At 46.3% G+C, this 16,224-nt stretch overlaps 1 protein-coding gene across 2 annotated transcripts in view; it reads left to right on the top strand.

Annotated features, from left to right (window-relative positions):
- Positions 1-16,224, top strand: part of IL17RD (interleukin 17 receptor D) — a 71,228-nt gene that overhangs the window by 382 nt on the left and 54,622 nt on the right. The window lies entirely within an intron of this gene.

Raw genomic sequence — 16,224 nt, 5'->3', positions numbered from 1 at the left:
TAATGAGGCGCGGTCACTGGCTGGGGTCCGGCTCCCAGAGGGCGGGTGAGAAGGGCGTCCCGCGGCGGGCGGGAGAAGGGCGCCCCACCCTTTGTTCCCGGACCGGTACCTCCTTCGCCCCGGGTCTGGGATTCTCCGAGCTGTCCGAACTGGGGGCGCTTTGGACCCGGAGTGGGGGTCTTCCCGCGGACCTCCGGTTCACAACTCTGCAAAGGCCCAGGACTGCCAGAGAAGGGACCCAGAGCGCAGGGGAGGGATGCGCCCCCTCTCGTGGCCGCATTGTTCCCTCTAGGCTGTGCAGTCTTACCCCACTTTCACCCCAGCCCCGACTCCTGACTTGCTGGGAAATTTTGCTCGTCGTCCTTCGTCTAGAGAATGGTCTCACGGATGACCTACACCCCCTCTCCCCGTCCCCAGCTTGACCTGCGGATATTTTTCTAGACCAGAGGGAGGCATGAGTTTATCACCTCGGTCAGGAGCCCCAGAGGAGACTGGAGAGGTGCACAGATTTCGTCTTGTGCTTGGAGACTTCCCCCAGTAACCGACCACTTTGATGCTGTCCCGGTGGCGGGCGGTGGCGGGCGTGGGGTGGTAGGCTGTGTGCGCGGGATGCTGAGTTCCCATGTCCCCACCAGGGTTTCTGGGTTTGGGCGGCGCCAGAACAGGGAGAGTGCATCTGTCTGCCCCTCACCTCCCACTGAAGCCAGGGCGGCCCGGCGTCAGGGCACTCAAGGCCTTCAGACATGTGGAGAGGACATAGACAGCCACGAACATGACCTTGTCTGTGCTTCGGGCTCCAGTTTCTTCACTTGGAAAATGGGAATAGATGGAGACTTCCTAGTTATCCCAGCACTGTTTCTCTGAGAGATGGGTCATTTACTTAGAACAACGTTGTGCCACCTCTTCTGGGATGTTCTGAATGGCCTCAGAGCAGTCCAGGCCTAGCACCTGGCACCCTTTTAGGATCTTAGGCTATTGCTTTGAGCTCTTTTGCCCCACATTCAGAGAAATGCAGTGCAGAAAACCCAAGTATGAGGCAGCAGATGGGATATCTTCAAACCCAATAGCTTCACTATAGACAGGTATAATACACCCTTCCACCACATCATAGTGAATATAGCCTTCCTTTTTGGGTAAAACATCACCTTTTTGTACTCTGTCCCACTTTAGTAAAATATCACTATTATTATATTTTAAGATACCGAGTTTTCCCCAGTATGTAGATAAAAAAGTTTTCCTTAAGGCTGTCTCATATTGACTTACTGATCCTGATAAACTTAAAAAAATTTTTTTTAAGTTTATTTATTTATTTTGAGAGAGAGTGTGTGAATGGGGTAAGGGCAGAGAGAGAGGGAGAGAGATTTCCCAGCAGGCTCCACAAGGACATGGTGCAGAGCCTGATGCCGGGCTCGAACTCAACTATGAGATCATGACCTGAGCCAAAATCAAGAGTCGGATGCTTATCTGACTGAGCCCCCAGGTGCCCAAGATCCTGCTAAACTTTTTGGGACTAAACAGGTATTTTGGCTTTTGAAGAACTGTAGGAGCATCACATGCATTTTATTCTGAGTTTTCCTATGACAGCACAGGTGGATCAGTCCTAATTGCTGTGTTTCTGCATTGTCTAGGTGGCTTTATGTGTCAGTGCACAAAGCTTGTGAAGTCTTAATGCCTTGGGTATAATAGTGACTTAAAAGAGCCAGGCTGGCGGTTTTGTTCTCTCTGCCTGTGGGAATGTGTTTGTCTCCTAACTGAGCATTCTTCCACAAGTTAATAGTGGCCCCTGGTCCAGCAGGCTTACACTCAGGCTGGCCTCTTTTCTCCCACCACAATTCCTAGTTGGGAGTGACCTTCCCAACAGCTTTTACTTTGGTCCCACTAATCCTCTCCTTGGGTCATTTTCATTCCTTCTTGAATGAGCATGGAAGTCTCTGGATCATCTCTCAGATTCTACACTCTTTCCAACCTGATACATGGCTGCTTCCCTCCTGGACTTGCCTTTTGGTACACCTGATGGAGCCACCAGCTCTCCCCAACCCCTCTTGCCTACCTGTCTTGCAAGCCCACCTTTCCAGCCTGCTCCCTAACTTTTGTGCCAGCGTAAAGCTGCTGAAGCATACTTTCTCTGCTCCTAGGATGCCTTCCCCCTGGCCAAAGACTCAGCTCAGGTGATGCCACCGCTGGGAAGTCCTCCCTAAATGCCATTCCCCTTGGTTTGCTTTCTCATGCAGGTCCTGCACTTTGGTTCCCACCAGACTACCATCTCAATATTTGTTCACATCTGTGTCTTAGGATGGTTTTCCTTAACTAGATACTTCATCTTAGTGGCCTCAAAGCCTGGAGCCCTGTAAATCTTGGCTGAGCCCAATTAGACTCTGCAGCCTTCCTGTTAAATCCTGTATTAAGTGATATATTTTAGGAAGTGGATTGGAGAGATGAGAGCACTGAGCCCCAGTGTCCTCTCCTCAGCACGCTTTTGCACATGCTGTTCCTGTCTGTGTTCCTTTTCTTTACCCCTCAGCGTCCCTTCTCTGCTCGAGCAGCACTTCCTGCAGGAAGCCTTCCCTGCCCCCACCTCCCTGCATCAGTTCTTCCAGAAGTTGCTCTGTCAGGGGCTGGCCAGTGAATACTGGTGAACAGTGACTTGGGCATTTGATTCATGTCTGAGTCCCCTACCAGATAGTGGTGTTTAGCCCATAGATGTTGGTCTCAGTTATGAGGTTGCTTACAGTCTAGTTGGGGCCATGCAGACATACAAGAAGGGTCGATTGTGTGTGAGGCAAACAGGAGACAGTTTCCTGTGGGTCTAGGTCACATGGAACCTGAGAAGGGGACACCAGGGTGGAAAAATGAGCCCTGAAGGAGGGGCAGGATCTGGGTGCTGCCGAGGAACTGAGCAAATGACCCCCTTGATCTCCATGGAGCATTTGTTCCACGAACTCTTGCCCCTGCAGGAATGTGTATTTTCCCAGGACTTGCAAGGTAGACCGCAGCCAGCTGACCCACAGGAGCTCTGCTAACACACCTCTCTGAGGAGCCGGCCTGGTTTAAGTGGTCAGATTTCACAACCTCCCCATTATTAGTGGGACAATTAAGGGGCTGATACCATCTTGAACACAGCTCAGTGTTTTAGAAATGAGTTGTGGGCACACTTCCTCAACTGCTTAAAAAAAAAAAAAAAATCTCTTAGGGCCCTTGCCAGGTAAACTATTGGAGTAATAAATAGTTTTCCCAAAGAAGTAACAATTTCTAAAACTTCCTGAGGGGCTAGCATCCTCATTTACACTGGACCTTAACTCTTGTTTCTTGATAGTGGAATGATTGTGTTTGTGATGGGCAACTTTATGTCAATCAGTTGCTTTGAGGTCCGTCCCCCCCCCCCCCCCCCCCCCCCCCCCCCCCCCCCCCCGTCTTGCTGGTTGTTTGAAAAGCATTTATGGAACAAAGAATTAGGCATCAGCTTCCACAGGTTTTTATTTAGTGGCATTTTCTGCAGTGGAGAAGGAGGGAACAAGAATGCCTTCCTGGCTAGGTGAGGTACATCTTCTCTGGTCTTTTATCTCTGAAACAAATGTCTAGCCTGCAAAAAGCCTGCTCCTTCAGGAATTCAGGAAGCCAGAATGCTGGCATCGTCTTTACGATGAAGTGCAAGTTTCCCATTTAAGGCAAATAACTTCATTTCGAAAGGTAGGAAGGAATAGGGTGGTACTTGGAAAAGAAGTTCCAGCTGGTTAAAATTTAGGTCCTGATAAAAGTCCAATCCAAGAACTCTCCTTGGCTGTGGGCCCAGGCATGTTTATTTGATTCTGAATTGGATGCGTTTTCATTCACTTGCAGCTCATGGCTCCCCAGCCTGCATCTGGTCGGCCTGTCTTGCGGCCATGTCTTCCATGTTGTACATGCTCTTGTGTCTCTTACAGAATTCTTCGTTAAAAATGACTCAGCCCTGGTTGACACATTTTTCAGAGAGACGTTTTTATAAGAACTGCAATGCTTCCCTCTGGCTTGTCTTGCCGTGTTAATTGGGAATTCTGTCAGCCCAAGTCCACCTTTCTTGAACCGCCCTCCCTTGTCTCCCCTCCCCCATCCATCCCTCCGACCCCCAGAGCCCCTGCAGTGCCTGGGGCATTGTGCTAGTTATTAACAAGGGGATACAGCTGGGTGGATGAGAACAGCAAGTAAGTACCGGCTGTGGACCCTTTCCCGCTGAACACAATTTCTCAAAGTGAAGTCCGGGAGCTTCCACTATCAGGATTGCCTTGGGAGCTTGTTAAAAGGCAGATTCAAAGATAATGCCTCCAGAATGGGAGTGGGATGGGGGTTCAGTTCTTCTGATGCACTCTCAATGATGAGAGCCATTGCTTTCAGAAGACCAGGCTTCCCCAGGCCAGATGAGGGAGAGAGAAGCCACATTCTAAACATTTAAAATCAGTTTGACTTTAAAGTACTTCTTTGGACTTAGAGAGGAAGTGGAGACTGTCAGAGCCCCCGACCAGTGAGAAGAGTCAGGCTGGCTAAGGGGATCCTGGGGAGGCAGCTGGGCAGGTCACCCTGGTTTGGGTGGGTGCCTTTAGCCTGGGGTTGAAGGGGAGGTCACGAGTGAAGGGGACCCTGACTTCCATGGGTTCCTCCCCAGAACAGCTGGGCTTGTCTGGAAAACAATCTTAGGAAAGAGTAGGGTAGGATCCAAATCGTATTCTCTGCAGTTCAAACCTTACAGCGTCCCTACAAAGGAAAGAACTGCTAATGCTTTCCTAAGTCTTTATTTTAAGTTGAGTATTTTTCATGCTTCATTTGGCCTAAAATGTGTGTGTGTGTGTGTGTGTTTAAGCTTTTAGACCCTCTTTTCCCCTTATTGGTCCCTGAGCTTTTCACACACCATGCCCAGCAGATGTCTGCTGCTGCTGGGGCCACCCCATCAGCAATTAATTGTACCTTTTCGTTTCTTACTGCCTTTACCTCTGATGGATGAGTTTTTAGGCTTCAGGAAGCTCGCCACCCCCCCCCCCCCAACTCCTCAGTTTATAAGAGTATGGGCGGAGAGGCAAGGGCTCAGGTACCCCTAGAAGCTTGACAGGCTCGGGTGGAGGACAGTGCCCTCGCAGGAGACCTCTGTCCTGCACCCTACCCTGGTAGCTGAGACCTTTTCTGTTTCACATCTCCCCCGGATTTGGAGGTTCCCCTGCCCCTCAGCAGGCTCAGGGGGCCTGTCTGTGCTGGTGCCACGGGCCCCATCTCCCAGCAGCCTGACTTGCTCGTCCTGTGGGAGGCAATGTCCTCCTGGGCAGTGTTTGTCTTGGCTGCTGGGACATTCTGAATGGTCCTGACACACGATTAGGTGACTGATGGCCCCACAACACATTGTCTCCTCCAGGGCCCCGGGGCCTTTGAAGCTCTTCCCTGTGGGAAGTAAAGAGACTATTTGCTCTATTAAAATGCCTTGGTATTTCCTCTGTTTAACCACAGGCCACTTCCTCTCTGCCACTCTAAACCCGGCAGGGCCACCGGCTGATTGAAAAGACACAAACCCAGGAGTGAGCACATCCTATTGAAACAGATAGTCTTACTGCAGATTAAAGCCGGGGCACATCTCTAAGAAGAAACCAAACCTAAGGGGGAAATGCTAGAGAAGCTCCTTATCTTGCTGGAAATGTAGCTTGTTGACACAATTCGCACTTCAAGTTCTGAGTACAGAATAGGGTACTTTTTGGTTTGTTTGTTTGTTTTTAAGAAGGGAAGCCAAAATTGTAACCAAATCAAAGAGTTTTTATCTAGTGTGGCAGGTTACAGGCATACAGTCAAGTGGATTTCTCGTTGTGTGAGTTGGAAACTCTTCATTATCTGGGAAGAGCATGATGTCTTCATAGAAAACCATGCCAGGCTTATTCTCTACTTGCAGATTCTGTCTGCTGGTTTCATGTGCTCAGAAGTCAAAGTAAGAAGTTTGTAGCTGAATAATACCAAAAAGCCTCTGGAGAGACTGTCCCTCAACCTTTCCCAAGCAGTTTCTTGAGAAAGTTTAATAACACCAGGCGTGAAACTAAAAATTACCTAAGTAACAAAGACAGAAGATTTAAACCCTGTCTATACCCTGTCTTTGTGAGGGGCCTAACTAAGGAATAACTAGCTAGTTTCTAATGGAGACTATTATTTTAACATTTGCAACTCCATTGTTCAAAGCATCTGTGATAAAAACGGCTTCTCTTTTCTTTGGTTCCTTGTTTGGAAATGTTGGGGGAAGGTGGATGTAGCTAATTAAGGCTACAACATTTAAAGGGGGGACTTAATAGGTACCAGCTGTCCTCAACAAATCACTGGGTGGATGACAAAATAAAGATGTGATGTGAACACACATGTAATTCTCTTCTAAAACGGAAGTTGGCCTATAAATTGTCTGATTTAATAGCATGAATGGAAACTAACTCCATTAAAAAACTACTGTGTGCTTTTAAGAAGCATTTATTTTATAGTAAACCTAACGGTAAAATGTCTTATTTGCATAAGGCTGGTACCTTAAGAGTTGAAAGGGCAGTAGACTGCAAGTATCGGAAATTTTATAAATTGTAATTTTACTGTATGTTCCTTCATTCCAAACCTGAACTAATAGACATTAATCATGAGGCTTTTTTAATTAAAATTACTACATTGTAGGAAAGCTTGCTTGAACTTATCAGAGATGTCCTACAAAACTGAAGCAGCAACTTTGAAAGGGAATGGAAATTGATAGCATTAATTAAATGTTTGAGTGGATATTTACATTTCACACATTAAATGAATACTTCAAATGAATCCTTTTGCAATCGCAAGGGATTAGGCTTTAAATATAACCTTTTTTAGATTTAAAAAGTACTTCATTCCCTTAAAAACTAGGAGTTTTTCCAAGTGTTCTCATTTGTCAGTTTTTTTTTTCATTTCTCAGTTTTGTAGATTTCCCCCCCCCCCGCCCCCCAGTGAATGGTCACCCTTTAAAAAATGCTGGCTGTGGCCCCAGACTTCTGTTCTGAGATGGGGATAGAGGGAAGGTTTCCTTGGAACGAAGTACATTTTCCTGAGACAGGCCATATGGTTTAAAAACCCTTTCTCTGTGATTTTATTCTGTCCAGGTGATTTCTGGTTTTTCCTCTCCTGAAATGCCCCCCCAATCCCCCCGCCTTTCATCAGAGGAAAATGCAATGCAATCCAGACCAATGCAGGAGCGTTCAGCCCTAGCAAGTGTGGTCCCTGCTAAGTGACAGTTTATCTCTGCCTTCCTCTCAAGGTCGCTCTGGCTAGGACACAAGCATTCACATGGTTAGGAGTTATTGTAACTGCTCAATATCTGAAGTTCAAGAAGACTTACATGGAGTGAGGAGGCAAGACAGGGTTTTTTTGAGTAGCTACTCTGTGTCAAGTCTCAGTGTGGTTCTGTAGTTACTTATGTTTTCCAGGGCAAGGACAAAGATGGTAGGACCAGGTCAGGTCCCCGTGTCTGCAGTGGCTCCCCACCCAGCTGAGGCTGCAAGAAAAAGGCATTGGGGCCTAGAGACGGGGAGGTGCAGGAAGGATTCCAGGGTACAGGGAACTCTCTGCACCTCCCCACTCCTCCCAGAGAAACATGAACCACAGTTTCTGCTGCTTCTCATCCTAGAACATTCCAGCTTATGCAGTTGCCAGTGTGAGAAGCTGGGTAATGATGTGCCAGTGCCCGAGGCACTGCTTGGCACCCACCTTTGGAAATCTGGCTTTTTAGCCCGTGTAACTCTGGTCTCTTGCTCTGCCTCAGTTTCCCCTGCTTTGGAAGAGGCTCACCTTTCTGAGGCTTCGCCACACTGTGTTTTCCTCCTTCAGCCTCCCCATGTGAACATCACCTGTGCCAGAAAGCATGCATTTAGTAAAGTCAGACCCACCCCATCATGCCTCCAGATTTAGTAAGAATGCATCCAGCCTTTTGCAGTGATGCATTGAAGAAAAAGTGGAAACTTGATTTGTTTATGAAGAAGAAACTTCATTTGGATGGTTCAGAGGAGGCTTAGAAGAAGGGATTGGATGGCCGAAGGAGGCAGGCCCTGTCTGTGAGTGCATCCAGGAGGTGGGGGGATCCTTTGAAAGGAAAGTGTGGCTGAAAGAAAGAAGTGGCAAAGCTGGAGGATGGGGTGGGGACAGGATTATGTGGTGCCTTGAATTTTGCCTGTGTGCACCTGTCAAGAATGATGAGGCTTGGCAGGTTTCTCCAACAGATGAGTGGTTTGATAAGAGTGACCCTCAGTGACCATTTCTTTATTCAGTGAGTATTTGGTGTTTTCTATGAACTGCAACTGGTTTCTGGAGCATAAAGACAAGTAGAACAACAATACCAACCTGACCACCCTGTTTAAAATAGCAACCTGCCCTCTTTTCCTTACTTTGCTTTTCTCCACAGAACTTTTCACAATGAGACACACATGGTGTTTTCTGTCTGTCTCCCCCACCTCGGGGTCAGCTGCGTGAGGGCTGGGCCCGTATCTGTTTTGTTCCGTGCTGCAGCAGGAGATCAGTGGCCGGCACATCGCAGGTTCCTCCTGCTTGTTCCTTGAATGACCAAGTGCTCTTCAGGAAATTAAAATCAGCCAGGAGAGTGATGGTGGCACAAGCGGATGATCTCAGGCGGTCTCTCTGACCAGGTGGCACAGAAGGCGAGCAATTGTCATACAGATTTCCTCGGAAGTTCTGTAGTTTCTTTTCCTCAACATTAGTGCATCATGTGGCATTAGGTGCTGAGAGTTAGCATAAAATATGCTCCACTTATTCACATCGTGGATTATTGGCACCATGTGCCCATCCTGGCCAATTGCTGGGCTGCCGGATGACTGAGGTGGCGATCGGGCCGGTATTGGACGGGGATCCCACTTTGTAAAGTGTTGGTTGCCTCCAGAGAGGATGTTTGGACCGCACAGTTTACACTGCACTGTGGATTAAAAAAAAAAAAAAAAGTAAAAAGTTACCACCCAGTGCTAACGACACATCCTGGTTTTGGACTTTATGAAATGACGTGAATGAAATGTTTCTCACTCCCAGGCAGCAGCCCCCAGCTGGTATGAAAACCCTGTCTTTTTAACAGAGGTACAGGTCTCTTTCTGTTTCATCCCCTCTGGTTGTGAACACGTTTCATTTTCTGAAGTCACCAGACGGTCCATCCAGAATCAAAGATGCTCTTTGCCTTCTTTCCAGGGCTGTGGGTTTGCCGGCCAGCTGTGGTAATGAGTTTTTGCTCTGCTTTGATTTTCATGGCTTGCCTCCCTGTGGGAGGAACTAGATATTTCTGATCTTACCTCTGCTCATATTCAGATCCAGCCAAGCAGTCAGTGACTTCCCGGGCTTTTTTGTGGGAGACTGTGGGAAAGGTCCTGGTTGGCTGGCTATGAATTAATGAAATCCTTAGAAGGCTTCACTAAAGATAGCTCCTGTGGCTTAAAAAAATAGCATTGCCTTTTTAATTTGAGAAAGAGGTCATGGAGTTTTACTGAAATTAAGCAGAGAAAATGTAACATCTGGTTGTGCTGCCCCAAGGCTGCTTCGGGGCGGCGGGAGGGAGCCGTGCTTTGGTTCCCAGTGTCTGACTCGCCCAAGGTGACAGTCACCCAGGTCCCTCATAAGGCTGCCTCTCTCATTGTTCTGCCTGGGTTTTGAAGTCCTTAGCAGACAGAAATTCTACCCCCACATCTTTTCACTTGAGCACATTTCCCATTTACTGAGCTTTCTTCTTTTTTACTTAAAGGGTCACACTTTTTTTTTTTTTAAGTGCATAGTTTTGGAGTTGGTCAAGACGAGTGTAATTATTGCTTTTATCTCATTAAAGAAAGATGAGGGTGGATAATGGGAGAGACTTTGGAAGGAAAGTGGGGGGTTTTAAAGAGCTGTTCTAAGAAGTTTTTAAATTAGTAGGCTTTCTGACATGAGCAGAAAGAGAATGATAAATTGCAGGAGAGTTTTAGGGAAAGGCATAAAACAGATTTTGAAGGACCTATGACTTTTTTAAAAGTAGAAACATGAACGTCTTGAATGTCTTAAATGTCTGCTGTGTGCACATCTCCACCCTCCTTGCCCAGTGAAGTGACTAATAAGTCATGTTATGATGTTTTTAAATTTTTATCTTTATTCTGGATCTATGCTGTGTGACGCCTTTATGTAATTTTCCTATAAAAAACATTAGTAATATTTTGGGCATATATTTTCTGAAACTAAACAGGAAGATTAAATTGTTGCTGTGTAGGTGGGCCAGTCACTGGTGCCTGGGCTTCTCTTTACTTTCCCTCCTGTATTTTGAATTCTGAAAATTTTCAAGCCTATAGAAAGGTTGAAAGCATGGTAAAATGAACACCTATTTCCCCTTTGCCTAGACTCACTAGTTCCTTGCCACACATCCCTCAGTAGTCTTACATAGAGTCCTTCGTGATTTCTTTCTGAATCACATTCAAGATTCAGACAAGGATCATTCATTGCTTTTACATAGACACAGACATCCTGTCTCCTTTAATTGAGGACAGTCCTTTCACCTATTTCTTTGGTCCTTTGTAACACACACATTCTGAAGGGTCAGGGTTACTTGTGGTGTAGACAGTCCCAGTTAGATTTCTGATTGTTTCCTCACGATTAGGGTCAAGTTAAATATTTTGGCAAGATCCCTGTAAAGGTGATATGGGGACGTTGATATGTTACATATCAATAGGTTACAAATATGGGTGGAGTTGCAGCGATGAGCAAACTTTGGTTTTTCTACGTGAAATTGTTGCCCACAGAGACCTTTCCAATGGTTTAACGCAGTTCAGTCTTGTATTGTCTTTTTTTAAAAAGCGATGCCGGGGCACCTGGGTGGCTCAGTCGGTGAAGCGGCTGACTTCAACTCAGGTCATGATTTCCCGGTTCCTGAGTTCCAGCCCCGCATTGGGCTCTATGCTGACAGCTCAGAGCCTGGAGCCTGCTTCAAATTCTGTGTGTGTGTGTGTCTCTCTCTCTGCCCCTCCCCCACTGGCTCGTTCTCTGTTTCTCAAAAAAGATGAATAAACTTAAAAAAAATTTAAAAAACAATAAAAAGCTGGTGCTTTACATTAAGGCTTCCCTTTTACTTTGCTGAGAGTCCAAAATGCAGGGTGTCATGTAATCTCTTTGCTTAAAGACTATTTGAAATCAACTGTGCTCTCAGGAGTGTGGTGTCTGGGGAATGTTTAAGGCTTTTGCTATTCACACAGGCTTGTTGCAAACAGTTGTAGATATCGCCCTCAGCGACTGGGAACTGAGTTCCTATTAAAACCTCTATTTGGCTCAGGCAGGTTTACGGTTGAATGCATCCTCACACCAAAATTCAGCCATTACTTTCCTTTGTGCTAAGAAAACATTGAACTTTATTTCCAGTAAAGGTCACTTCACTCAAAACATGTCCTCAAAGTCAGTTTCCAGCCCTTTGGTTCTGTGATTGCCTAGTGTCTAAATTATTTTATTAGAGTCCCTCACAGACCGTTACATCAGTTTAATGTGAATTACTATCTTCTCCCTAATTACACGGCTTTTCTTTCTTTCCTTTGTCCTTACCCCAGATGTCAGGGCGTGTAAAGTAAAAGACGTGTAAAGTTAATATTGATTATTTTTCAAAGTAAGTTAAAACGTCAGAAAGTGACCAGTTGTTATTCTTACAGGGTACCAGGAAAGCGGCAGAGACAAACCCTCCATCTTTTATTCATAAGTCCGGGGAGACGGGGAGGGCGCAGGCGGGCCTGTGTGCCCGGACGTTTGTTCAGCTTTCAGGACCGGGCCTCCTCCCCTGCTGGCCGTGAAATGTCATGCCGAGTTGTAATAGTGGGACATTCAGCATGCAGAGAATGGGCCGCAGAGGTTCAACTTTGCTTTTCATTTTCTTTTCTGGCACCAGGTCCCTAGTCCCCTCCTTGGCCTGACAGTAAAAGGCCAGAAAGCAGCAGTCTGGAGGCTGGCAGGGATGCGGTGCAGCCCAGCCCAGCCCAGGGCCGGCTCCTGTGCTGGAATGCGCTGGACACAAAGGCCCGGCCAGGGTGTGCCTCAGGAGGGGGTGGCGGTTTGCCTTTGCTGAGGCTAGTGGGCTGTGGTCACAGGGGAGAGTGTTCTTGTTTCCATGGCTGTGCTGCCTCTGGTTTCGGTGGGAGAGGGGGTGCAGAGTGCTTCTGATTTTCAGAAATCACTCGGGGCTCACCATTTCTGTGCAGAGGGAGGCACTGGGGCAGAGAGCTGAGGCCGCAAGACTCCTAGGGCTCAGACCCGTACTTTGGATAAAGAGAAATCAGGCAGCATTTTCTAATAAGCAGGCCTAGAATTTGATTTAGAGCAATAGTTCTCAATTGGGGGTGATTTGGAGAATCCCTGGAGACATTTTGGTTGTCACAATGGGGAAGAGGTTTTGCTACTGGCTTTTTGTGGGTAGGGGCCAGGGATGCTGGCCAAACACCCTGAAATGCACAGGCCGGCCCTCCCCAGTAAAAACTTACCCAGCCCAAGGTGTCAGTAGTGCTGAGGTTGACAGACCCTGATTTAGGGGTCCCATTTTAGCATTTGAATTTCTCAGCTCACTTAGCCTTATAACACTTTTCAACTTCCTTTCTATTTAACAGAAGCTGCTGGTTCTATAAATCTGCATTCAGGATGAATTTCTATTAAACTCTCCAAGACATATGATTTAACTATTGTGGTGCTCCTGGAAAGATATGCCCTGAATGCAACTACTATTTTAAATGCAAAAGACGATTTTTTTTTTTTTTTTGCCATAATTTGATCAAAGTAGCATAACCTGTGCCTCTGTTTTTGTTACTCACTGATGGTCTGTGGATAACATTACATTTTTTCAGCATGAAACCCAACACTTCAAATCCCTAAAGCAGTCTCAAATTTATGGTTAATAAAAGCATTTATTGTACTGGATGTCATCTGTTATATCACTCTGGGGCTAGAAACTGGCAAGCAGTGGACAGGAAATATTTTCATTTCAAATCGCTTCAATCTTATGGTCTAGGGGCAAAAGTGTCTGATTTCAGGAAAGCCACGGTGAATAGCATAGTAATGAATGCATTTTTAGTTGATTAAGCAGGCATTCTCTCCCTTTCAAACAGTCTTCTCTCTTTGGCTTGGTGGGGCTAAATAAACATGCGATGTTAAGTGATAGCATTTCTTGTGTTGGCCATGCTTTTCCTTTGATCATCTTAAACTTTTCAAAGTGTTTTCCAGGAATCCTCAGCAGAGCTGAGGCAAGCTGGACAGAGTGGCTACACTCAAGTGTTGACCCTCTTTGTAATAATTGTTTACTTTCTGAGCAGAGGACGTTTTCTGGGATGATGTTGACTCTTCCGAATTCCCCTTTAAAAATGGGATTTGGCACCTAGCCCTTGGGATCATGAATTTAGGAGGAGAAAGCAGTTTGACTTTTTTTTTTAAAATTTTCTATGGCGGCAATTTTATTGTAATTTGCATCCTGATCCCCCACATCCATCAGATAAATAGTCAAAGTAAGGACAGTTCCATCCAAAGGTAGCCCTGTGTGGTGATGATGTATCCAGGACAGGGTACCTTTTGTCATGGCTGCTCAGTGCCTTTGAACATATTATCTGAATCATCGCTTCCCAGAGAACCTTGGAGGTAGGCAGTTATTTCTGATGTGGTTCCTTTTTTTTTTTTCCAGATGAGGATTCCATGGCACAAAGAGCCAGGAAGGGATTAGGATGGCAGGCCACGTGACTCAGAAAGGCCTCTCTCTGCCAGAAACCAGAGTCACAGGGTTCTTACCCTGCCCGTGCCCCCAGCAGCCTAGCTCACCCTGCCTTCCGATCACCCAGCCTGCGATGGATGTCTGCCATGTGCAGCAGAGCAGCTAATGGGGGTGGGAAGAGAGCAAGTCTAGATACCAGAGAGCTCTCTGCAGATAATTAAATTAAACTAGGATTCGGAGTTTACCCCAGAAGTTCCCAAACCTGGCTGAATATCAGAATCACCTAAGGAACATTTTGGGAGGGGAGGAGGGGGGGAAATCCCAGACCTGCTTAAGTGAGATTTCCAGGAGAAGGCCAGGAATCTGAGTTTTTTTTTTTAGGAAGCTGCCAGATCAGTGGTTGCCAGGGTTTTTGGGGTGGATGCAGGATTTGACTACAAAGGGGCTGTCCAAGGGAATTTTGGGGGGTATGATGGAACTGTTTGGTATGCTGAGTGTGGTGGTGGATACACAAATGTAAACATTGATAAATGTGTAAACTCATGGAAATGTTCATCTTACTAGGTCTAAAAAAACAACAAAAAACTGCCCAGGGGTGCCTGGGTGGCTCAGTTGGTTAAGCCTGCTATACTCTTGAGTTCTGCTCAGGTCATGATCTTGTGGTTCATGGCATTGAGCCCTGCATCCAGCTCTGTGCTAACGGCATGGAACCTGCTTGGAATTCTCTCTCTCCCTCTCTCTGCCCCTCCCCTGCCCACACGTGCATTCTCTCTCTCTCTTTCTCAAAATAAATAAATAAATATGCTTTAAAAAATGGCAGTGCCTGGGTGGCTCAGTCAGTTGTCTGACTCTTGATCTCAGCTCAGGTCATGATCTCACGGTTGGTGAGATTGGGCATCGGGCTCTGCACTGACAGCACGGAACCTGCTCTTGCTCTTTTTCTCTCTCTGTCTCTAAATAAACGCTAAAAAAAACCCCAAAAACCTGCCTAGGTGAAACTGAGCTGTCACCTTGGTGTCAGATGAGGTGACGGATGGTGCCTGGTGACAGCTAGGAAAAGTTGTCCACCTGTGAGAGAATGACACCTGGAACTGCAGAGGCAGGTGGGTGAGTGCTGAAACCTCTTAGCACAGTGCTGTCTAGTAGAACTTTCTGTGGTGATGGGCATGTTTTTTTCTCTGCACTATGCAGTTCAGTAACTATTAACCACTTGTGGCTATTGAGCACTTGAAATGTGGCTAGTGTAACTGAGGAACTGAATTTTAAATTTTACTCAAATTACATTTAAATAGCTACACATGGCTAGAGGCTACCATGTTGGACAGCTTGCCCTTGGAGGCGGACGTTGCCATACTGGGGGGCGGGGAGCTTTGGCTTGGGGCCAGGTGCACATGGAGCCCAGTGATTCTGTATGTTTGAGGGACAATAGTTACGTCATTCTAAGTAGAGAGCGAGACAGGAACATGGACAGGATGCGTCGGTTGATAAGGACAGGGAAAAAGGAACCTTGGAATGAAGACGGATGCGGGATCTGCCCAGGCAGAGGACATGCTTGCTGAGCAGAGGAAAATGATTTTCTTTCCCTAGTGCAGATCAGATAGCATGGACTTTGGCCCAGTTTCTTGTCCATCTTAAAAGATGCAGCAGTTAGTTTGGATGCTCTTTAATTGTGCTGCTGTTCGCCTGAGGTGATCGGTTATACAGGAAGCCATTGGAGGGTCCAAAGGAGTGATGTGCAGACAGCGTCAGGGAATGTCTGTGGCCTGGCTGGGGATGTGCTGGGCCCACCTGGCAAACTAGAGAGTTTAATGAAGAGAGTGTAATGAAGAACCATGTGGGCCTATCCTGCTCCTCTTCGGGGAATGAGATCCTATAAAAATTGCATTTGGGGCATAAACCTCCATATTGGCTTATGTTCAGACACTTTTTTTTAAAAAAATGTTTATTTTTGAGAGAGAGCATGAGAAGGGGAGGGGCAGAGAGGGGGACAGAGGATCTGAAGCAGGCTCTGCACTGACAGCAGAGAACCTGATGTGGGGCTTGAACTCACAAATTGTGAGATCATGACCTATCTCAAAGCCGGATACTCAAGTGGCTAAGCCACCCATGTGTCCCCATTCAGACACTCTTAAACTTCTCTCTTCCAGCCCCCATGGAGTTATGTTATCTTAAATAGTGTTAAATTTTCAAATGTGTTATAAAAAAGTAAGATTCTGAGAGTGTGGCCTCTGATGAGTACAAACCAAATGGTAACAAATAATGTTCCATTTGTAAACATATTTGGTCTTAAATAAATTTACTAAATGGCTAACAAAAATTTCATGAGGTCTGGGCTTAGGAGGTTTGGTTAATCTGATTTAAAAATAAGAATGCCTAGTATGTCAACTATACTTCAATAAGAAAGTAAAAATAGGGGCACCTCGGTGGCTCGGTCAGTTAAGTATCTGACTCTTGATTTTGGCCCAGGTCATGATCTCATGATTGTGGGATCGAGCCCGATATTGGGCTCAGCACTAGGCATAGAGCCTGATTAAGATTCTCTC

Source organism: Panthera leo, chromosome A2 (genome assembly GCF_018350215.1).
Source record: "Panthera leo isolate Ple1 chromosome A2, P.leo_Ple1_pat1.1, whole genome shotgun sequence".
Classification (NCBI taxonomy): Eukaryota; Metazoa; Chordata; class Mammalia; order Carnivora; family Felidae; genus Panthera; species Panthera leo.
The sequence above is the reverse complement of the archived record's forward strand: the minus strand, read 5'-3'. Positions and strand labels throughout refer to the sequence as shown.